Source organism: Vulpes lagopus, chromosome 1, assembly GCF_018345385.1.
Source record: "Vulpes lagopus strain Blue_001 chromosome 1, ASM1834538v1, whole genome shotgun sequence".
Taxonomy (NCBI): Eukaryota; Metazoa; Chordata; class Mammalia; order Carnivora; family Canidae; genus Vulpes; species Vulpes lagopus.
The window spans coordinates 25,337,335-25,351,681 of NC_054824.1; positions in this window are offsets into that span (position 1 = coordinate 25,337,335).

Sequence of the window (14,347 nt, forward strand, 5' to 3'; positions counted from 1 at the left end):
CTTATTTCTCTTTTTCTCATTCACCCTGTTTATTCCCTTGACAATACATATCACAGCCAACAATTATCTTGTTACCATATTTTTCTATGCATTTATCAGTCCATTCCATTGGAATTTTAGCTGCATGAGAACATGTCTTTCTTGTCTTTCTTGTTTACCTACATGTCCAGTGCCTGGCACAGATCCTGGCATAGGACCTTATACATAGGTTAAATATTTTTCTATTATTCTTGAAAAAACAAATTCCATTTTGAGTGACAAAAATAGTCTAAAAGTAGATTATGGTGATGGATGCATAACTGTGACTATACTAAAAACTACAGAGTTTTATACTTTAAATGGGTGAATTGGATGGTACATGAATTATACTTCAATAAACCTGTTTTAAAAAATTAAGTCACTTTACCTTTTTAAGCCTTAGTTTCCATATTTATAAAATTGAATAATAATAACCAAGAGAGAGGAGAGGATGAGTGTAATTTTCACAAGTTTCTGTTCATTTTACCATAGTCACTTTAAATATCCCTATAAAAGGTAGTTAGGGTCTCAATCCTCTAGGGTTCAGCACACCTCAGCAATGTCCCAGAGAGATGCATTTATCCACCACCTCCTAGCTGCCATTGTTTGAGGACTGCTCCCATAGGCATTTGTTCTGTAGCCCTTTAGCCTGTCCTGCATGGGTCAAGTACACTCCTGTGGGGAGTTATGAATACTTGCAGGAATAAGACCCCATAGAATTGGAGTCAGACACCAATGGGGTCTTCTGTGCTCCTGATGTCATCTCTCAGGCATACACCAGCTAGAGGCAGCATTCAGGAGCAACTGTCTACCACCTACTTGGTGGTCAGAAGTAGGTAGGCAGACCTATGCTGACTTGCCCTGGACTCTAGACCTCCTTGATTCTCTTTATTAACTCCTCCTGAAAGTCAATGTAAATTAGAATCTTCTGGACCTCATTATCACAGAAATCTTAGTAGCCTAGATGAGCTCTGGATTCCATGGCAAAAGTTATTGCTCTGCACAGAATGTGTGTAGAAATCTGAAAGCTGTGGCTTAATCATCCTGCTGCCCTTCCTCCCTTAATGTTTGCTGCAACTCCAGTTCAGCTTTAAGTCTCCTTACCCCATAAAGCCCACACCTTCCTGGCATCTTTTATTCTGCCATAAACATGTGGTATCAAGCTGCAGATTTCTCCAGGACATTGTAAAGCATAACTCTTAAACAAGATAAAAAAAAAAGTAATTTATCGTGGCACATAAACATGTCACAATTTTTAGAGACTCTTTGCACTTTCTACTTTTTAAAATTTAGAGTTAAAGCAATATTAGTGCAGTTAAAATGACCTAGGGATAGAATATTGCCCTAAAGTTTCCCCTCATAAAATTAATGCTGTGAATGTTACCATTCTGTACACTCAAGAGTTCACTTTAGCTTTGTTCTGTTTTGACCTTTGTAAGTTATTTTAAAGATTGCATGTACCTTCCCTTTACTGTGTCAAGAGCATTGGAATGACTTTTGGTCAAATATGATAAAATTCTACCCTATTGCTGTTTACTCATCTTGTCTTACTTATCTATCTCACACTCTTTGCCTCCTCAGAAGTTCTTGCTGTGGTGATCTATGCCCTGATAGTTCCATCCTTCCTTGTCTGGGAAGTGTCCTTGAGTATCAACAGGAACCCATGTGAGGAGCTGAAAGAGTCCACTTTGATGCCACTTCAGCTCACAACTCAGAGTGAAGTGAGCCAGCCCCATATTCCCAAGAAATAGAGGGGATCCTCAGCTCTGGAAAATAGGATGCCTTCCACTTTTTGGTTTGATATGGTATTTGTCAGTTCTCTAGCCCTGTTTATCTTGCCAGTGCCAACCTGTGGATGGAAAGTCTATCATCTCACAACTACGTGAGGCCATCATGTTAGTGTGCCCCAATTCTTCCTGCCAGGCCTTTGTTCACACTCAGCTCTGCCAGGTGTGCCCTACTCTGCATTGATTGATTTTTTAAAAAATATTTTATTTATATGAGAGACACTGTGAGAGGCAGAGACATAGGCAGAGTTGGAGAAGCAGGCTCCCTGTAGGGATCATGTTGCAGGACCCGAGGGTCACTACCTAAGCTGAAGGCAGATGCTCAACCAGTGAGCTATCCAGGTGTCCTGCATTGACTGATTTTGTCATAAATCAGGCACATTGTTAGGCCCTAAAGACACAGTAATATGTGAGGTAGACATATGACCCCTTGGAGCTTAGGTCTACTTAGAGGAGGGAAACAATGAAGATGCAAGGCATAACTAAGCAAATAAATGTATAATTACACATTGACAAACCTACTGGAAAATATTTTTAGGGTGACATTAGGAAGACATATCTGTGGAGGAGTAGCAGGAGAGAGTGGGGAGACAGCCCCAAATAGGGCAACAGAATAGGTTACCTAAGTACATAGGACCTATGGTCAGCTAGCATGGGTCCAAATTCTGTAGGTACTATTCTCCATGTGCAATCATGAATAAATTACTGGACTCTAATCCTTAATTTACTCTAATCCTTAACTTTCTTTTCTTTAAAATGAAGATAGTAATACTATCTAAAACTAAAGATATTGAGAAGATTGACTAATTTGTGTAAATCCCCAGACCCAAAAAATGTGCTCAGTGAATATTAGCTATTAATTATTATTATTAAGCTGAGAATTGATGGCCAAATACTGGTTAAACCATGCCAGGAGTTTGGGGGAAAATCATTCCAAGAAAAGGGAACAACATGTGCAAAGGCAATAGAACTCAGTTTGTTATAGGGTCTATGAAAGGTGTTGCTGGAATTGCATGAGTGAGAAGACTGCTAAGGGATGGATTAAAAAGTAACCATCTGGTGACTGTGAGCTTTCTTCATCAATGCCCATTTGCATGAGTGCCAGCCAGAGAAGGCAGATGTTGGGTTCATCTAGGATTGTGTGGGTTTTTTTTCCCCTCAAGAAAATGTGAAAGGGGAAGAGAGGGAAAAGATGTCGAGAGTATATGTAACAGAATGATTCTAATGAAAGATCATGAAATCTAAGCTAGATAGGAGAGAATAAAAGATGACAATAAATAATGGGCAGAGAGAAAATAGAAGAGGGAATGACTTAGTGGCATTAACTAGCTAGGAAAATTGTTTCAAAGATTATATGAGTAAATGAGCTAGGAAGACAGGAGGATAATACAGAGAAGCAGAGTCTTTGGATTCATTGTGAGGTAGTCTAGTCTCTGGGGTGATAAAATTTAGGGCATGATTCTGAGATCATATAGCTGAGGTAAAATGGTGGTCAAGGCAATGGGTGAGAATAAGATAAAAAAACAAAGGGGCCAAAGTATTGAATGAATTATCCATAAACAACCCTGCCAGGAGACAGTGTGGCAGCTTTATGCAAGTTAGAAAGTGGCACCTCTGTCACAAGATGTTTTACCATCACCTGCCAGAATTTATCAAAATAACTACTCAGATCAATGGTAGCAATGGTGATAGAGTTGGTCTTCCAGACTTGCACAAGTTTAAGTGCCAGCCCTGTCTATATGTGTGTTGAATACAGGAAGAATAAGGGGAGGTCAGAGTGAAGAGGAAGAAGACACTCTAGGAACCACGGTCAGTAGTAATTAACAGAAAATGACCAGAGGCTATTGGTTGACAGCAATGAGGAGGGGGAGAGGATGAAAAGTTCAATAGTGTGAATCTTTGAGGAACAGAGCTTTCATGAAATGGAGGAGTGCTAATAGTATAGAAGCAAGACTGGGGATGGGATGAGCACTGGGTGTTACACTATATGTTGGCAACTTGAATTTAAATTAAAAATACATAAATAAAAAAGAAGCAAGACTAGGGTGCAAGAGTAGGACATCAACCTCCTCTCACTAATGTACTTGAGATTTGGGAAATAAGCAGGCTCTTCATGAATGGCATCTGCATGGAAAGGGATAGTAGGTTTTCTTCCTTTCCTAAGATTTAGCCCAAGTATTTTCTCTTTCATGAATCATTTCCTGATTTTTCCCAGCTGGAAATAATTCTCTTCTTCCCTAAAACCTCTAGCAACTAATTTGTGCTTTTATTTCCAGATTATTTTCTATTGTAACTCTAAGTTGTTTTGGTAGGTTCTTATCCACCCTAACAGAATGTTTGCTCCTTGAGAGTGGAACTCTAATACATCTTTGTATCTGTTATAATACTGTCTCTTCACTTATTTAGTTGTGGTGGGGACTTAGTAAATATTGAATGAATGAGTGAATGAATTTTACTTTCTCTTTTTTGTTCCCAAAACTTAGTGAAAAGACTTGGACATGTTTACAAACTTGCTTCATCTATATTGCACCTACAGTCACAGCAATTGTGAACTTCAAGTTTTGCAATCTGGATACAAGGAACCATGTGAATTATATTTAATGGTATTGTCTCTCTTTGTCTCTCCTTAGTGTAATGGAGTTATTCCTTTTATTATAATTTTTGAGTGGCACCAACAATTCTATGCTATTAATTATAATAATTTTATTGGAATGAATTATCTTTTACAGCTTGCATTTTTAAACAATAAAATAAAAATCCCATGTTATTTGAAACAGTTATTATAAAAATAATCATATTGTGAATTAAGTTTTCCTTTAAGTTTTACAAATATTTTAATTGTTTTGAGTTAGAAATCTCATGTGATTGTTTTTTTCATTAAATAAATTATATATTTTAAATTCACAATAATATGGTTCAGCCCAGTATAACAATTGAAAACTGTAAGGTCATCCTGTTTTAAGGATAGTAGGATATATAAATAATTGTTTGGAGAGGACTGAGATAGAGAAATTAGTTGCTTTAATGATCAATATTGGTGATTAGTCCCTTTTTTGATTATGAAAAGTATATTTTTATCCTGGAATGTTAAATAAAAGACTAGAAGCTTCTCCTTTGGCTTCTTTAAGAAATATCATCTTATTCCTAAAGTTAAAAGAAACAAAAAAAAAATCCCTCCTAAGTCTTTTCAACAAATGGTGCTGGAACAACTGGATATCTACATACATCCACATGCAAAAAGAGTGAATCTAGACACAAACTTTACACAGACATTCACAAAAACTAACTGAGAATGGATCATAGACATAGATGTTAAATGCAAAACTATAAAACTCATGAAAGATAAAAGGAGAAAATCTTCATGACCTTGGGTATGGAGATAACTCAGTAGATAAAACACCAAAGGCAGAATCCATTAATTGAAATAACTTATAAGCTGAACTCCATTAAAATTAAAAACCTCTCTGTGAGGGACAATGTCAATGGAATGAGAAGACAAGCCACAGACTGAAAAAATATTTATGAAAGAAACATCTAATAAAGGACTGTTATCCAAAATATACAAAGAGTTCTTAAAACTCAACAATACATAAACAACTTGATTAAAAAACTGGCAAAAAATGAATGGGAAATATCAGGGAGGGAGACAGAACATGAGAGACTCCTAACTCTGGGAAACGAATTAGGGATGGTGGAAGGGGAGGTGGGTGGGGGGTGGGGGTGACTGGGTGACAGGCACTGATGGGGGCACTTGATGGAATGAGCACTGGGTGTTATTCTATATGTTGGCAAATTGAACACCAATAAAAAATAAATTTATTAAAAAAAACTGGCAAAAGACCTTAACAGACACCTCCCCAAAGAAGATACAGATAGCAAATATAAATATGAAAAGATGTTTAACATCATATATCATCATATGAACTGCTAATTTACATAAGATACCACTACTGGTCTATTAAAAAGGCAAAAATCCAAAACACTGACAACACCAAATGTTGGTAAGGATGAAGAGCAACAGGAACTCTCATTATTTGCTGATGAGAATACAAAATGGTATGGCCACTTTGAAAGACAGTTTGGTAGTTTCTTACAAAAATAAACATACTCTTGCCATATGATCCAGCAATTGCTCTCCTTGCTACTTACTAGAATCAGTTGAAAACTTAAGTCCTCCTGCACAAAAACTTGCACATGGATATTTATAATGGGTTTATTCAAAATTGCCAAAAATTGGAAGTAATCAAGATATCTTTTCATAGGTAAATGGATAAATAAACTGTGTAGTACATCCAGATAATAGAACATTGTTCAGTATTAAAAAGAGATGAATTATCAAGCCATAAACAGACACAGAGGAAACATATGCATATTAGTAAGTGAAGGAAGCCACTCTGGAAAGACTACATTAAATTATATCAGTCCAACTACATGACATTCTGGAAAAGGTAAAACTATGGAGACAGTAAAAATCAGTTCTAGGAGCCAGAAGAGGAAGAGCTGAATAGAAAAAACACAGAGGCTTATTAGGACACTGAAACTATAGGAATACCTGTTTTACTATGCCTCACTTTACTAAGCTCCATAGATACTGCTATTTTGTTTTGTTTTACAAATTAAAGGTTCATGACAAGTCTGTGTTAAGAAGTTTATTGGCCCCATTTTTCCAACAGTATTTGTTCACTTTGTGTCTCTGTGTCACATTTTGATAATTTTTGCAATATTTCACTTTTTCACTATTATTATATTTGTTATGGTTAGTTTTGATTTTTGATGTTACTATTGTAATTGTTTAGGGCTGCCATGGACTGCTCCCATATAAGACAGTGAAATTAATCGATGAATGTCGTGAGTGTTCTGATTGCTCCACCAACTGGCTGGTCCCCCTTCTATCTCCCTCTCTTCAGGCCTCCTTATTGCCTGAGACATAATATTGAAATTAAGCCAATTAATAACCCTACAATGGCCCCTAAGTGTTCAAGTATAAGAAAGAGTCACATGTTTTCACCTGAAATCAAAAGCTAGAAATGATTAAGCTTAGTGAGAAAGGCTTATGGAAAGCCAAGATAGGCCAAAAGCTGGGCCGCTTGTGTCAGTTAGTCAAGTTGTGGATGCCAAGAAAAGCTTTGGAAGGAAATTAAAAGTGCTACTCCAATGAACACATGACTGATAAGAAAGTGAAATAGCCTTATTGCTAATATGCAGAAATTCTAGTGGTCCGAATAGAACATCAAACCATCCACACCATCCCCTTGACCCAAAAGCTAATCCAGAGTAAGGTTCAAACTCTGTTCAATTCTATGAAGGCTGAGAGAGGTGAGGAAGCTGCACAAGAAAAGTTTGAAACCAGCAGAGGATGGTTCATAAACCATCCTCTTTTTTTACTGGAGTTAAATTTGCCAACATATAGCATATCACCCAGTGCTCATCCCATCAAGTGCCCCCTTCAGTGTCCATCACCCAGTCACCCATTCCCCTGCCCACCTCCCTTTCCACTACCACTTGTTTGTTTCCCAGAGTTAGGAGTCTCTCATGTTCTGTCACCCTCACTGATATTTTCACTCATTTTCTCTCCTTTCCCCTTTATTCCCTTTCACTATTTTTTATATTCCCCAAATGAATGAGACCATATAATGTTTGTCCTTTGATTGACTTTTTTCACTCAGCATAACACCCTTCAGTTCCATCCATGTGGAAGCAAATGGTGGATATTTGTCGTTTCTCATGGCTGAGTAATATTCCATTGTATACATAAACCACATCTTCTTTATCCATTCATCTTTTGATGGACACTGAGGCTCTTCCAGACACCGAGGCTCCTTCCAATAGTTTGGCTATTGTAGACATTGCTGCTATAAACATCGGGGTGCAGGTGTCTTGGCGTTTCACTGCATCTGTATCTTTGGGGTAAATCCCCAGCAGTGCAATTGCTGGGTTGGAGGGCAGATCTATTTTTAACTCTTTGAGGAACCTCCACAGAGTTTTCCAGAGTGGCTGCACTAGTTCACATTCCCACCAACAGTGTAAGAGGGTCCCCCTTTCTCCACATCCTCTCCAACATTTGTTTCCTGTCTTGTTAATTTTCACCATTCTCATTAGTGTGAGGTGGTATCTCATTGTGGTTTTGATTTGTATTTCCCTGATGGCAAGTGATGCAGAGCATTTTCTCATGTGCTTGTTGGCCATGTCTATGTCTTCCTCTGTGAGATTTCTGTTCATATCTTTTGCCCATTTCATGATTGGGTTGTTTGTTTCTTGGGTGTTGAGTTTAATAAGTGCTTTATAGATCTTGGAAACTAGCCCTTTATCTGATAGGTCATTTGCACATATCTTCTCCCATTCTGTAGGTTGTCTTTTAGTTTTGTTAACTGTTTCTTTTGCTGTGTAGAAGCTTTTTATCTTGATGAAGTCCCAATAATTCATTTCTGTTTTTGTTTCCCTTGCCTTCATAGATGTATCTTGCAAAAAGTTGCTGTGGCCAAGTTCAGAAAGGGTGTTGCCTGTGTTCTCCTCTAGGATTTTGATGGATTCTTGTCTTACATTGATATCTTTCATCCATTTTGAGTTTATCTTTGTGTATGGTATAAGAGAATGGTCTAGTTTCATTCTTCTGCATGTGGCTGTCCAGTTTTCCCAGCAGCATTAATTGAAGAGACTGTCCTTTTTCCAGTGGATAGTCTTTCCTGCTTTGTCGAATATTAGTTGACCATAGAGTTGAGGGGCCACTCCTGGATTCTCTTTTCTGTGATAGATAAACCATTAGCCAGCCTTATTAAAAACAAAAGAGAAAAGACTCAAATTAATAAAATCACAAAAGAAAAAGAAGAAACCACCACTAATACCAAGGAAATACAAACGATTTTAAAAACATATCATGAGCAGCTATATGCCAATAAATTGGGTGATCCAGAAGAAATGGATGCATTTCTAGAAAACCATAAACTACCAAAACTGGAAGAAGAAGAAGAAGAAATAGAAAACTTGAACAGGCAAGTAACCAGGGAGGAAATTGAAACAGTCATCAAAAACCTCCCAAGACACAAAAGTCCAGGGCCAGATGGCTTCCCAGGGGAATTCTATCAAATGTTTAAAGAAGAAACAATACCTATTCTACTAAAGCTGTTCTGAAAGATGGAAAGAGATGGAGTACTTCCAAACTCGTTCTAGGAGTCCAGCATCACCTTAATTCTAAAACCACCCAAAGACCCCCCCAAAAAGGAGAATTATAGACCAATATCCCTGATGAACACAGATGCAGAAATTCTCAACAAGATACTAGCCAATAGGATCCAACAATACATTAAGAAGATTATTCACCATGACCAGTTGGGATTTATCCCTGGGATGCAAGGCTGGTTCAACACTCATAAAGCAATCAATATGATAGATCATATCAACAAGAGAAAAAACAAGAACCATATGATCCTCTCAATAGATGCAGAGAAAGCATTTGACAAAATACAGCATCCATTCCTGGATGGATCTCTTCAGAGTGTAGGGATGGAGGGAATATTCCTCAGCATCTTAAAAGCCATCTACGAAAAGCCCACAGCAAATATCATTCTCAGTGGGGAAACACTGGGATCCTTTCCCCTAAGATCAGGAACATGACAAGGATGTCCATTCTCACCACTGCTATTCAACATAGTACTAGAAGTCCTAGCCTCAGCAATCTGGCAACAAAAAGAAATAAAATGCATTCAAATTGGCAAAAAATAAGTCAAAGTCTCCCTCTTTGCAGATGACATGATACTGTACATAGAAAACCCAAAAGACCACCCCAAGATTGCTAGAACTCATACAGCAATTTGGCAGAGTGGCAGGATATAAAATCAATGCCCAGAAATCAATGGCACTTCTATACACTTATAATGAGACTGAAGAAAGAGAAATTAAGGAGTCAATCCCATTTACAATTGCAGTCAAAAACATAAGATACCAAAAAAAAAAAAATAAATAAATAAATAAATAAATAAAAAAAAAAATAAAAAAAAAACATAAGATACCTAGGAATAAACCTAACCAAAGAGGTAAAGGATCTATACCCTAAAAACTACAGAACACTTCTGAAACAAAATGAGGAAGACACAGAGATGGAAAAATATTCCATGCTCATGGATTGGAAGAATTAATATTGTGAAAATGTCAATGCTACCAGGGAGATTTACACATGTGATGCAATCCCTATCAAAATACCATGGACTTTCTTCAAAGAATTGGAACAATTCATCTTAAGATTTGTGTGGAATCAGAAAAGATCCCAAATAGCCAGGGGAATATTAAAAAAGAAAACCATAGCGGGGGCATCACAATGCCAGATTTCAGGTTGTACTACAAAGCTGTGATCATCAAGACAGTGTGGTACTGGCACAAAAACAGATGCATAGATCAATGGTTCATGAAGTTTAAGGGGAAGCAAATACTGATGGAGAAGCTGCAGCAAGTTATCCTTAAGATCTATCTCAGGTGCTTAATGATGGTAGCTATACTAACAACAGATTTTCTTTCTTTTTTTTAATTAAAGATTTTATTTATTCATTCATGAGAGACACAGAGAGAGAGGCAGGCAGAGACATAGGCAGAGGAAGAGGCAGGCTCCATGCAGGGAGCCCAATGTGGGACTCGATTCCAGGACTCTAGGATCACACTCTGAGCCGAAAGCAGATGCTCAACCGCTGAGCCAGCCAGGCATCCCTAAACAACAGATTTTCAATGCAGATTAAATAGTCTTATGTTGGAAGAATTTGTCATTCTAGGACTTTCACAACTAAAGAAGGGAAGTCAGTGCCTGGCTTCAAAGCTTCAAAGGACTGGCTGACTGTCTTGTTAGGTGCTAATGCAGCTGGTGACTAAAAGTTGAGGCCAAAGCTCATTTACCATTCTGAAAATTCTAGGGCCCTTAAGGATTAAAACTATTAAATCTATTCTGCTTGTGCTGTACAAATGGAACAAAAAAGCCCCCGAATTGCAATACATCTATTTACAATATGCTTTACTAAATATTTTAACCCAGTTGTAAGACCTACTGCTCAGAAAAAATAATACCTCTCCAAATATTACTGCTCGTTAACAATACACCTGGTCACCTAAAAGCTCTCATAAAGATGTACAATGAAATTTATGTTACTTTCATGCCTGCTAATACAACATTCATTCTGTAGCCCATGGATCAAGGAGTAATTTTGACTTTCAAGTATTATCATTTAAGAAATAGATTTTGTAAGGCTATAGCTTCCATAAATAGTGATTCCTATGATGGATCTGGGCAAAGTAAACTGAAAACCTTCTGGAAAAAATTCACCATTCTACATGCCATTAAGAACATTCATGACTTCTGGGAAGAGGTTTAAATATCACATTAATATGAGTTTGGAAGAAATTGATGCCAACCCTCATGGATGACTTTGAGAGGTTCAAAACTTCAGTGGAGGAAGTAAGTGCAGATGTGGTGAGAGAGCAAGAGAGCTAGAATTAGAACTGGAGCCTGGAGATGGGACTGAATTGCTACAACCTCATGATCAAACTTGAAGGGATGAGGAACTACTTCTTACAGATGAGTGAAAAGAATGGTTTCTTAAGATGGAATCTACTCCTTGAAGATGCTGTGAAAACTGTTGAAATGATAGCATGGATTTAGGATATTATATAACTTTAGTTAATAAAACAGTGGCAGGGTTTTAAACGATTGACTCGTTTAAATTATGAAAGAAGTTTTACTGCCAGTAAAATGGCTATCAAACAGCATGTGATAGAAATTGTTCATGAAAGGAAGAGTCAATCAGTGCAGCCAACTCCATTATTGTTTTATTTTAAGAAATTGCCCAGCCACCCCAAAACTCAGCAACCACCACTCTGATCAGTCAGCAGCCACCAACATCAAGGCAGGATCCTCCAGCAGCAAAAGGATTATGACTCACTGAAAGCTAGATGATGGTTAGCATTTTTTTAAGCAATAAAGTATTTTTATTTAAAGCATATACACTGTTTTTTTAAAGATGTAATGCTACTGCATACTGAATAAATGATAGTATAGGGTAAACATAATGTTATATGCATTGGGAAACCAAAAAATTCATTTGACTCATTTTATTGTGATATTTGCTTATTGTGGTGGTTTGGAACTGAACCTGCAGTATCTTCAACGTATGCGTGAACTCTGTATGATACTATAATGGTAGATACATGCCATTATACACTTGCCAAAACTCAAAGAATGTATAATGCCAAGAGTTAACTCTAATGTAAACTAAGAACTCTGGGTAGTTCTTAATGATGGAAGTTCATCAATTGTGATAAATGTACCCTCTGGATATTGATAAAGGGGAGGCTGTGCACATGTAGAGGCAGGGAGTATATGGGAAATCCTGTGCCTTCTGCTCAATTTTTTGTGAATGTTAAACTTCTCTAAAAAGATAATGTGTGTTAAAAACAAACAAGCCCTACTCTTCAAAACAAAGATTCTTTTTCCAGCAAGGTATTCCTGGCACTTCTTCAGGCTGACCTTTATCTATCTCTCCTATTTTATCTTGCACCACATCCCTCCATAACACCATTCATCCACCTACCCATCCATAAAATATTTACTTAGATTCTCTTCATGCCACATATTGCTAGGTGCTAAGGCAGAAGGGTGAAAAAGCAGACACTATTATAATATTTATAACCGTAAATTGTAATCATTGATTTGTTTTTCATTTTAAGACTTTGAATTCCTTGAGGACAAAGATTTTATCTTGTTTACCAAAAGATAGGAATGCAAAGAAAGTTTGTGGTTAGATATATGAATAAATAAATAGATAAAATTTTCCTTTATGATATTTTGAAATTTGAAGTTCAGTTTTCATACTTATTTACATTTCCTTCTGAAAATTTTCTTCTGGAGGCTTTTAAATAAATGGACATTTATTAAGTACACATACATTATTAACTTATTGTCCTTACTATTAAGAACATCCTGAGAGACTTTTGAGAATAAAAGAGTTTGTTTCATGTCTCAGCAGCACAGCTTGCTATTGCAACAGAGCTTACCTCCCTTTGGAGAAGTGCAGAAGTGCATACCTTCTTTAACTCCTCAGGTTGACAATGACTGACAGAAGTCTTGGCAGAGGAAGAAAAGTTTCAGAAATAGAGTTCAGCTTTGACTTTACTAATTAAAAGAAGTAAGATTTCTGAGTCATCTCTCTTTGAGATCTTCTTAGTTGGTCATGGGTTTTTCCCCTCTTTTTACTTTAATTTACATAGGCAAAAAAAAAAGGTATTAGAAACTCTTTAAAATACTTGCTGAACTTCTAATTATGGAAAATTTCAAACATATGCAGGAGCAAAGAAAGTAAAATAGTGATTCTTCAGGGACAAGCACCCAGCTTCAACTATCACCAGCTCATGGTCAAACCTGTTTCATCTATATTCCCACTCACGTCTCCAATCTCTGCTGGCCATCTGGATTGCTTTGAAGCAAAGTTTATCTGTAAATATATAATTCTAAAAGATAAGACCTCTTTTTGAAAAGTGTAATATGTAATACCATATCACATCTAAACAAACGAACAGTAATTCCTTACTGTCACCAAATAACTTGTTAGTGTTCAAATCTTCCTTTTAACCCCAAATTTTAAAATCATTCATTTGAATCAGCATCAAATAACGACCGTGCACTGCAATTGGTTGATGCCTCAATTATTTATTTTACTGGTGCCTCTCTTCTTATTTTTTCGTTGCAATTTATTTATAAAAAAGAGCTTTGGTTTATTTGTTTGCCCTATAGAGTTTCTGGATCTGCTAACTGCATCCCTGTGAGATAGTTTAACACATTCTTCTAAGTATTTCCTGTAATTTGGTAACTATATGCAGATGGTGATGGGATTCAGGTTCAATATTTTTCCCCTTATTTACCAGTTTTAAAAATGAATTGATTCTTTTCCACATTGACCCATGAGGTTTTATTTATGTTATTATGAACTTGAAATTTAAATATATTTGATGGATTTCATTTCAAACATCTCATATATCTGATAATCCAGTGATCCCATATTTGCATGAGTGGGTGGAGGCCACTTCGAGTTGGCTTCCTGGCTTTGTAGATGTGACTCCAACAGACTTTAACCACTTCCCAGCTTTCATATATGATATGCCAAGCTCCTCTTGCCCTGGACCTTAAGTCAACCATTTCTCTTTTAAGTCTTGGTTCATTTTGTTGGAAAATGGTTAATTAGAGACACAATCTGGGTACTAGAAGTGTTCTTCGCTATTGGGTTTGTCACTGTTTTGAGGTCTTTTCAGTAGATAGAGCTAGTGTACAAAATATATATTTATTTTAATAATATAAGCAAGTATGTTAAATGCTTTTTATCTATTTTTCTCAAGCTATCCGCCTTTGAACAGATATTTTAACGTATACTTTTGGAATTACATTATTAAAAACTTTCAAACTTCTGACTACAATAGTGGGAGATAATGTATGAGAAAAGATTCCACTTGAAAAATTGTTCTTCTGATATAATTAACTGTTCAGGGATGCCTGGGTGGCTCAGCGGTTGAGCACC